At 36.2% G+C, this 10,235-nt stretch overlaps 1 non-coding gene across 1 annotated transcript; it reads right to left on the reverse strand.

Moving 5' to 3' along the window:
• Nucleotides 1–8,108: 8,108 nt before the first annotated feature.
• On the reverse strand, nucleotides 8,109–8,241 carry LOC140512932 (U8 small nucleolar RNA). Its single transcript, XR_011969984.1, has one exon. It is a non-coding gene; the product is annotated as a U8 small nucleolar RNA (small nucleolar RNA).
• Between the last annotated feature and the right edge of the window lie 1,994 nt (nucleotides 8,242–10,235).

Genomic DNA, 10,235 nt, shown 5'->3' on the forward strand with positions numbered 1-10,235 from the left:
TGATTGAGAGTGGAGCACAGTCCAAAACAGGGCACCAACATAACCCTGGCCACAGCAAACCAGGAGCAGGCCTTGGGAGCCACTGAATCAGCACTGACAGTGGCGGAGGCAGTGACAGTGGATGCTTCTGGAGTTCTTAGTCCACAGATAGTAAGGGGGTCAAACAACTGCTCAGAAGGAGATTATAGGAATATTTTTGCTAGCTCTGAGGCAGGACTTGTTGCTTGTCCATACTTGGATCCAGGTCACAGTTCTGGGTAGCATTCTCAGGGTAAGGAGAAGCAATAGCATAGCAGAGCTTTCAGTCACACTGGAGAGGGGTTCCTTCTTACAGTTACAGGGCATAAAAGAGTGCTTTTGGTTGCTCACAAATCAGAGCATAGGCCAGAAGAGTAGTAAACACCTCTCATACCACCTCAGAAGAACTGAAAACTTACCAGTCCCTAGAGGTATCTCTGAAAACAACTGCACAAAACCCCTAAAGCTTGGAGCAGCATGCCCTCCACCCAGGAAGCAAAGCCTTACCTTAACAAACAGTGAAAAGTCAGGAAATATGCCGGAAGAATGAGCAAATAACAGAAAAAATATTCTGACTATAGAAAGTTACTATTCTGCAAGGAAGATCAAAACATACTGTAGGAAGAAGACAACAAAATCAAGGCACCTGCATCCAAAGTCTCCAAGAAAAATGTGAATTGACCTCAGGCAATAGAAGAGCTCAAAAATAATTTTGAAAATCAAGGAAGAGTGGTAGAGGAAAAAAATTGGAAGAGAAATGAGAATGATGCAAAAGCAGACACAAAAAATACTGAAGAAAATAATACTTTTAAAAAACAAACTAGGTCAAATAATCAAAGATCCAAAAAGCAAATAAGGAGAAAAATGCTTTAATAAGTACAAATATCCAAATGGAAAAGGAGATCCAAAAAACTCACCAAAGAAAATAATCCTTTAAAAATCAGAATGGCCCAAATGGAAGTTAATGACTTTATGAGAAATCTAGAAACAATAAAACAAAACTAAAAGAAAGAAAAAGTAGAAGACAATGTGAAATATCTCATTTGAAAAACAACTGACCAGGAAAATAGATCCAGGAGAGATCATTTAAAAAAAGATTAGACTACCTGAAAGCCATGATTTAAAAAAAAGAGCCTAGACATCATATTTGAGAAGTTATCAAGGAAAACTTCACTGATATTCTAGAACCAGAGGGTAAAAAAGAAATTGAAATAATCTACCAGAGACTACCAGGAGCCAAGATGGTAGAGTAAGCAGTGAATTACTGTCACTGTCCATTATTGACCTGTAAAAAAAACAATAAAAAATCGTGCCCCAATAAAAATCCTGGAACAGCACAACCAGAAGAAAATGGGATGGAACATTCTTTTAACCTGACAAACTTGTAGGATCATCAAGAAATTTCTGCTTGACTCATATAAAATGGACATTCCAGGACAAGAAGTTTCCCTGGAACTTGCCAACAAACACTACCTCAGAAAACCAGAAGCAGATCCAGAGCCCCAGTGTGGTGGAGAAAGCAAACACCAACACCAAGACTTGCCATGTGCTTATCATACCCAGGGAAACAAGCAGACTACAGCCTGGAGAACAACCACATGTACTGATATAGCCCCAGGCAGGCAGACATCCTTCAGCAGTCAGACCTCTCTGTGCTTCAGAATATCCCCAGATAAACACACAAAAATTCCATCTGACCTCAGCTTGTACCAGACACCACCAGTAGAACTCTAGTTTAGCACCAGGTGAGCTACCATACCCCTCTAGCCTCCAGCTGTCAGAACCTGGGGCACTATCACAAGAAACTGGAGAGAGTGCCTCCTGTGTTCCAGAAGCAGAGATCAAATTTAAAAGCCATAAAAAAGGCAAACAACATGAACAAAAAGCAAAAACAAACACTGATCATAGACTCTTTCCATGAAGACAGGGAAGATCAAAACAAAAACTAAGAAGTGGACAACATTGTCAACATATCTAAGTCTTAAACCTCAAATGGAAATATGAACTGGTCTCAAGCCCAAAACATCTTGAAGAGCTCAAGAAGGATTTTAAAGTCAAATAATAGGAATATAAATGGGGGGTGGGGAAGAAATGAGTTATGCAAGAAGGAGTCAACAGCTTGGGAAAGGTAGGACAAAAATCAATTGTAGAAAACAATTCCTTAAAAAATTCAATTTACCAAATGGTAAAAAAAAAAGAAAAAAAATAGTAAAGAAAATAATTCTTTAAAAACTGGAATTGGCCAAGTGGAAAAGGAGGTGCAAAAACTCACTGAAGAGAATGGCTTAAAAACTAGAATTGGGTAAATGGAAAAGGAGGTACAAAAGCCAACTGAAGAAAACAATTCCTGAAAAATTAGAATTGGGTAGCTGGAAGTTAATGGCTCAATGGGATATAAAGAATCAGGCAAACAAAATCAAAAGAATGAAAATAATGGAAGAAAATACAAAATGCCTTATTTTAAAAAATAGTGACCTGGACAACTGAAAACAGAAAACAGAGATCATTTAAGCATTACCAGTATACTTTAAAGTGATGGTCAAAAAAACAAAGAGCCTGGACACCATCCTTCAAGAAATTATCAAGGATAACTGCCCTGAAGTCCTAGAACCAAAGAGTAAAATAGTCACTGAAAGAATCCACCAATCATCTCCTAAAAGACATGCCAAAGTGAAAATACCAAATAATATTGTAGCCATGTTCCAGAATTATATAGTGAAAGAAAAAATACTGCAAACAGTCAGAAAGAAAAAAAAAATATCCTGGAATCATAGTCAGGATTATGCAGAAGCTAGCAGTTTCTACATTAAATGATCAGAGTGCTTGGACTGTGGTATTCCAGAAGGCAAAGGACTTGGACTGCAGACAAAAAAAAACTATTATAAAGCAGTGAGCATCTAAACTACTAGATATTGGCTAAGAAATAGAGTGGTGAATCAGTGGAATAGGTTAGGCACACAAGATACAGTAATCAATGACTACAATAATCTATCTCATCTTCTGGGATAAGAACTCAGTATTTGACAAAAACTGCTGAGAAAAAGAGAAAATAGTATGGTAGAGACTAGGAATGGACCAACATCTTACGCTGTATATCAAGATGAGGTTAAAATGGGTACACTATTTAGATATGTAAGGTGATACTATAAGCAGATTAGGAAAGAAAGAAATAATTTACCTGTCAGATCTATGGAGAAGGAAAGAATTTATGACCAAACAGGAGAGAGAAAACATTATGAAATGTAAAATTGATAATTTTGATTACATTATTAGGTTTTTGTACAAACAAAGTCAATGCATCCAGGATAAGAAAGAAGTCAGAAAGCTGGGAACTACTTTTTTTTTTTCTAGCCAGTGTTTCTGATAGAGGCCTCATCTCTAAAATATGTTTTGTGTTCATCCTTTGTTGCCAAAGAAGAACATGCCATCAGAGAATTAATGATATGACTTGCACTTGACTTTGTTTTGAGTGAGGGAGGACTGTGCAGGCCACCAGCCTCACTTCTCCTCCTGAGCCATCTGAATCCAGTGACCATATATTCATCAGGATGACTAGAGATGACCCAGGATGCACTGAGAGACCTTGGGCCCTTTAGGCCAAGGTCTTTGCAGGTACTCACTTTGAGTAAGGTAACACCCATTCATGGAATAGGATGAATGAATTAAAAAAACACTTATTAAGCTCTTATTATGTGTCAGGCACTGGGATAGACATTGGAGATAAATACAAGAGTGAGTCATACCCTGTCTCAAGTAACTTGATGGATGAGACTATATCTATATTTATATCTATATGTCTATCTATCTGTCTTTATCTATCTATCTATATCTCTGTCTCCCTCTTTCACTCTCTCTCTCTCCACATACATATATATATATACATATATACATATATATACATATATACATATATATATACACACACACACACACATGTATATGTTATGGGAATGCTGACTGGGAATTTTGGTCTGGGGAGTTACCAGATTTATCAGGAGAGCTACAGAAAATAGACTATCCACATGTTTTCCTGTAACAATGAGAGTACTTAACGAAGCATCTGGCACATAGTAGGTGCTATATAGATGTTAGTTTTCTTTGATTATCTTTCCCAGAACATGATGTGGAAAACAGAAAGGGGGCAGCTCAGACGGTAGAGCAGGTAGCAAAATGCTTGGACAAGCATCATAGGGGCCCAGTATAATACAAAGTCTCGACTCCTTCAAAGTTATACTTTCACTTTAATCTTCCCATTTTTGGTTTGAATTTTATTTCTTAATATGTACTTCTCACCTCCATACTCAGGAATTATCATAATGATTTAATACTATTGATTATTTCATGTGAAGAATATTATTTAGGTCAATGCATAAAAATGAAAACCATCCCATTAATCACTTTTAATGTTTTAAAGGTCAGATAGATAACTCAGTGGATAAAGGACTAGACTAGACTTGGAGTCAAGGAAGACCTGAGTGCAAATGTGCCCTCAGACAGTCACTAGATGTGTGATGCTGGACAAGTCACTTGACCCTGTTTACCTCAGTTTCCTGATCTGTAAAATGAGTTGGAGAAGAAAATGGCAAACCATCCCAGTATCTTTGCCAAGAAAACCAAAATGGGGTCACAAAGAGTCAGATATGGCTGAAACAAATCAACAAAAGTTTTTTTAAGTTTCTTTTGTTTCCTTTAAAAATTGTAGGTAAATCATATGCCTTAAAATAACCAAATGACTTGAAATTCCTTTATTTTTTTTGATGAATCCATGCAAGCTATGATAAACTAGAGGAAGGAATTTTTTTTAGAATTTCCTCATTTTAACTGAGTCAAATATATAAGAATACAAGTCATTCCCCAATTGATAAATGATCAAAGGATATGAACAGAGAGTTTTCATAGGAAGAAATTAAAGCTATCTATAGTCGTATTAAAATGCTCTAAATCACGATTGATTAGAGAAATGCAAATCAAAATGACTGAGGTACCACATGACACCTATCAAACTGAATAATATGACAAAACAAGAAAATGATAAATGTTGGAGAAGATGTTGGAAAATTTCAACTCTAATGCATTGTTGCAGGAGTTTTGAACTGAACCATTCTGGAAAATAATTTTGAACTATTCCTAAAAGGTAACAAAACTGTACATCCTTTTGACCTCACAATACCACTACTAAGTCTATATCCCAAAAGAAATCATAAAAAAGGAGAAAGGACCCACATGTAGAAAAGTATTTATAGCAACTTTTTTGTGGTTTAAAAGAATTAAAAATTGAGGGTATGCCCATCAAAAGGGGAAGGACTGAACAAGTTGTGATATATAAACATAATGGAAGACTATTGTGCTATAAGAAGTGATGAGCAGGCAGATTTCAGAAAAACTTGGAAAGGCTTACATGAAGTAATGCTGAGTGAAGTGAGCAGAACTAAGGGAACATTGTACAGAGTAACAACAATGTTGCACAATAATCAACTTTGACTTAGTTCTTCTCAGCAATACAGTGATATAAGACAATCTCAGAGGACTCATGATGTAAAATCCTATCCACATCCAGAGTCTGAATGCATAGCAAATTATACTATTTTTTTCTTTCTTGTGCTTTTTTCCCTTTTGTTCTGATTCTTCTTTCCTAACATGACTAATGTGGAAATATGTTTAATATGATTGTACATGTATATCAGATGACTTGCTGTCTTGGGGAGTAGGGAGGTAAAGGAGGGAGGGAAACAAATTTGAAACTCAAAACCTTAAAAAAATGAAAGTTGAAAGTGATATTTACAAGTAATTGGAAAAAATAAAGTTATTATTAAGGGGGAAAATAAAAATACAAAATAAAACAGAAGTTACTTGGAAAGAAAAAAGAAAGGTAAGAGCATTCAAAAGAATAACATTTGCTTATTTGACTAGAATTTCAATGAGTAACATGTTTTAGACTCTTTGGTTTCAGATTCATCAAAAGTAACCATAGCTAAACCTTTCATTTTCAAGAGCTCAGCTAACTTGTTCTATAACAACAAGAACTTTTCAGCTATTTATGATGAAGATATTCATCCTCATTGTATTTCTATTGATGATTATTTTTGTCATTTACAGACATTCTTTCATTGATAAAAGAAACTCCATTAAAGAAACTTTCTACCAATGAAGATTATTAACTTATCTAAAATTTAAGCCTTTAATGAGTTGCTTTGATATTAGATGATTTAAATACTTTAAGGTTGAGTTTCTTGTTCAGGATCATATAACCATTATATTCTATATATGAACTGAGATCATCTAGCCTCTAAGGCAATTCTTCTATCTCAGTGCAACACTATCTCCTAGGAAATTCATTATGTCCCTCTTACTTAGGTATGCTATTCAAAGTAACTTGAAACTAAGGAAAGTCACTTTCCCTTGACATTTTAGGGTACCATTATTTGCATCTTCCATATTTCTCAAATATTTAGACAGTCTATTAACATGCTTTTTAATCTTTGTTGTACATATGTTTGCTACATACGTTTGCTACCTCATAGGGAATTTTCCTTTTCATTTCAAAACAAATTTCCTTTTATTTTTTTTCATTTGAAAACAAAAAGATAAGTTTTACTTTGCCTTAAGTGATTTCAGTAAGTATAAGCCTGGGAAGAAACAAAGGGGGAAAGCATACTTGATAAAATAAGGGAAATAAATCAAAAAGAAAGAAAAATAATGAGAACATGAGAAGTGGTCATGGTTTGGCCTTCCAGAGAAGGTAGAATAAGCATGCAAACAAACACAAAACAAGTATCTAGTTATTTTCTTCTCCCCAATATAATCCAGTAATGAAAAAGAAAAGATCCATAATATATTCTGTGGAAGTCACTAGAATATCCTTACATGCCCTACTCCTCTTATTGGTAAGTAGCTACTAATGATTTCCATTTGAATAGAGCCCTAAGGCCAGTTGTCTTTTCCTTTAATGGATCCACTATGGAAAGTAACATTTATCCACTAACTCAAGACCAGAGGATTTTCTGGGTCACATTAGAATCAGTTCTTGCCCAATGAAAACAGAATTCAATTCAACTCAAATAAACAAGGGGGGGGCAGTGAAATAATAATAATAATACTAAAAATAATATTATAATAATATGAATGGGTAAGAGTGAATGACTTTATATTGTATTTTGTCTGCATTGATGGTAGTTTTCATTAGATACAAGAGCTCCTCCCTATTCCAGAGAAATAGATTCCAGAGATCCTCACAAATTGGTAAATCTGACAGCCCTACTGTTATAAAATATCTCTTCATTGTGGTCCAACTCTCCAATCCCAAAACCTCTGCCCTTGGTGACAGCATTTTCCCATCCTGCTTGAAAGAATCCAATAGCTTCTTAACTCTTCTTGTTTCCTCCAGTTTCACCCCCGTCTCCCACATTATATTCTTTGTTATATTGATGTATCTGCTATGTCATCAATATGAGGAGCCTCTTCAATGACAGATATCATAACTCATCTGTGGCCACCCCATTCTATGAGATTTTTGTTCATGCCTTCCTATAAATACTCTTCCATGAAGTCACTCAACATGCCAGGGGTGTTATGCTACCTGCATCTGGATTATTATACCATCTATCTGTTTGATTCTATGTACTAACTCTATACACATGCCCTTGACCCTTTCTTCATCATCCTGAGCATTACTTGTCTTGTTAATTTGTCTAAAATAGTGCTCTCATATGATCAATCCCACAATCCAAAACCCTGCTGCCCATATGAAAATGTACAAACTCTACCTTGGCATACAATGCTTTCCATAATCGTCCTCTGAAACATTTCCAAAATAAAACTGCAACTTCAAGCAAGTTAATTTCTGTGTTGTCTATTAAGCGCCACACTGACTTATATGGTTTCTCTGCTTGAATTATTTTTTCTCTAAGTGTCAGATCAGCCTACACTTCTGTAGTCAGCTCAAGCTCACTTTCTCCAGGAAGATTTTCCCAGCCATTTCAGTTCACTCAGACTTGTGGAATATCATTTATTTTATAGCTTACATGACAACTTCTTTGGGTCGTGCTAAGACAATCATTGCTTCTTTAATCACTGCTTCTCTGCTTTGAAGCTTCAGGTAGGAGCAACAAGGAGTTCCTTGACATTTCCAAGCTCTTGCAGAGACACTAATCATGTGTCATGTGAGCTCCAATCATCATTTACTGTACTCCAAAAAGGAGCAACAGGTAAGGATGTATCGTAAAAGTCACTTAACCTCAATTGCTTCATCCTGGGTCATCTCCAGTCATCGGATTCAGATGGCTCTGGAGGAGAAGAGAGGCTAGTGACCTGCACGGCCCTCCTTCACTCAAAAGAAAGTGAAGTGCAAGTCATGTCATTATTTCTCTGATGGCATGGTCTTCTTTGGCAATGAAGGACACACACACACACACACACACACACACACACACACACACACACACACACACACACACTGAAGCTTAAAGTCCTCTGAGCTCCTAACCTGAGTGATAATTCCCTAAGACATCATTTCCATTCTGTTGCAACAGGGATCATATAAAAAGCTACATGTTTGAGGCAAGCCTTTCTTCCCTTTGAAGGTACTTTTCTCTGTTCTACATCTTTGTTGCTTCAAATGTTCAAATTTCTAGGGTAATCTTGATGCTTTGATCTGTTATTGGAAATTAGTTTCTGAATAATTCCCATCTCCAGATCACTCAGGTCTGACTATTGCTTCTATGTTTGAGCATTCTTATTAACTTCTTGCCTAACTTCATACTGACTACTTTACTTGACCTTTCACTTTATTCTTGACCTTCCCTTTGGCTTTCCAAGAGATAGATTCCACTTCTGCTTACTGAATCAAATGCTGCCCAAGCTTGAGTTCAATCTGAAAACATTTTTTGGCATTGCAGTTTTATTTAAATGTTTCAGGTTGTATTTGTTCTTTTCTTTTGAAGAGGACCATGGCATGTTTCATGTGTTTATATCTTGATTCTCCATTAAATTGGAACTTTTCTGAGGATTGGGAGCTCATTGCACCATCACTTGCTATATGCCAAATGTTCTCATCACTGAATAAAAATGCCAAAGGATCACAGAGCCACATATACTTTGTTATAAGAATCTTAAGAGGGAAAATTGTCCATTGAGCCTAAGAAGAATTCATTGCATGGTTCATACACCCCTGCAGATCTCCAGTGAGTGAATGTCCATTTCAAGCTATGATAATCCATTCAACTTCCTGGTCTCCATTAGGGCATCATTACTTCCCTTCATTCTAAATTTGATTCTTTGCAGCTTTTACTCATTACTCCTAAATCTATTCTCTGAGTCTCAAACAAATAACCAAAATTTTAAAACCTTGTCCACACACCAGTCATTTAGATACCTATGTGCATGCTACTATAACATTCCCATTAAGTCTTCTCTTTTCCTGCCTAAACACGCCTAGTCCTTACAACCTTTTTTTGTGCTTTCTTATTGCCTTCACTCCTCAGCCAACACTATTATGCCCGGGAATGCTCTCCCCATCACTGACAGGAAAACAGGAGGAAACTTTCCTGTAATCAGTTCAATCATTTTTACTATGTCATAATTGCAAGTTTCCTCGCCATTCTGACTGCCCACCTCTGGATTGTTGTCATTCAGTCTTATTTCAGTCACATTTGGCTCTTTGGGACCACAGAGTTTTGTTGGCAAAGATACTCAAGTGGTTTACCATTTCCTTCCTCAGCCCATTTTATAGAAGTGGAAACTGAGGCAAATAAGTTTAAGTGACTTTCCCAGGGTCACTCAGCTAGTGTCAGAAGTCAGATTTGAACTCGTAAAGATATCTTCCTGACTCCAGGCCTTGTTTTCTATCCATTATGCCACCTAGCGGCCTCTCCTCTGTATAACTTTCAGTTTATCAGTGTCTTCCCTACACCATGGTATCCAGAACTGAATATAATAGTCACGATGTACTCTATGTCAGAGTACATATTATTTCAATTAAACTCATATAATAATGCACTTTTAAATTATATTTTTTTTTGTCTTGGTCCTGGAAAGGTCCTGGGAGGGAGGAAAGGAGAGAGAGTGAGGGAGAAAGATAGACAGACAGAGACAGAGGTAGAGACAGAGAGAGACAGAGATAGAAAGTGAAACAGAGAGGTAAAGTTAATTTTATAATATTTTATAGAAATGTACTTTAGTTAATTACAAGTACATATGGCAACAAATACTGAATATTCAAA

Source organism: Notamacropus eugenii, chromosome 6, assembly GCF_028372415.1.
Source record: "Notamacropus eugenii isolate mMacEug1 chromosome 6, mMacEug1.pri_v2, whole genome shotgun sequence".
Taxonomy (NCBI): domain Eukaryota; kingdom Metazoa; phylum Chordata; class Mammalia; order Diprotodontia; family Macropodidae; genus Notamacropus; species Notamacropus eugenii.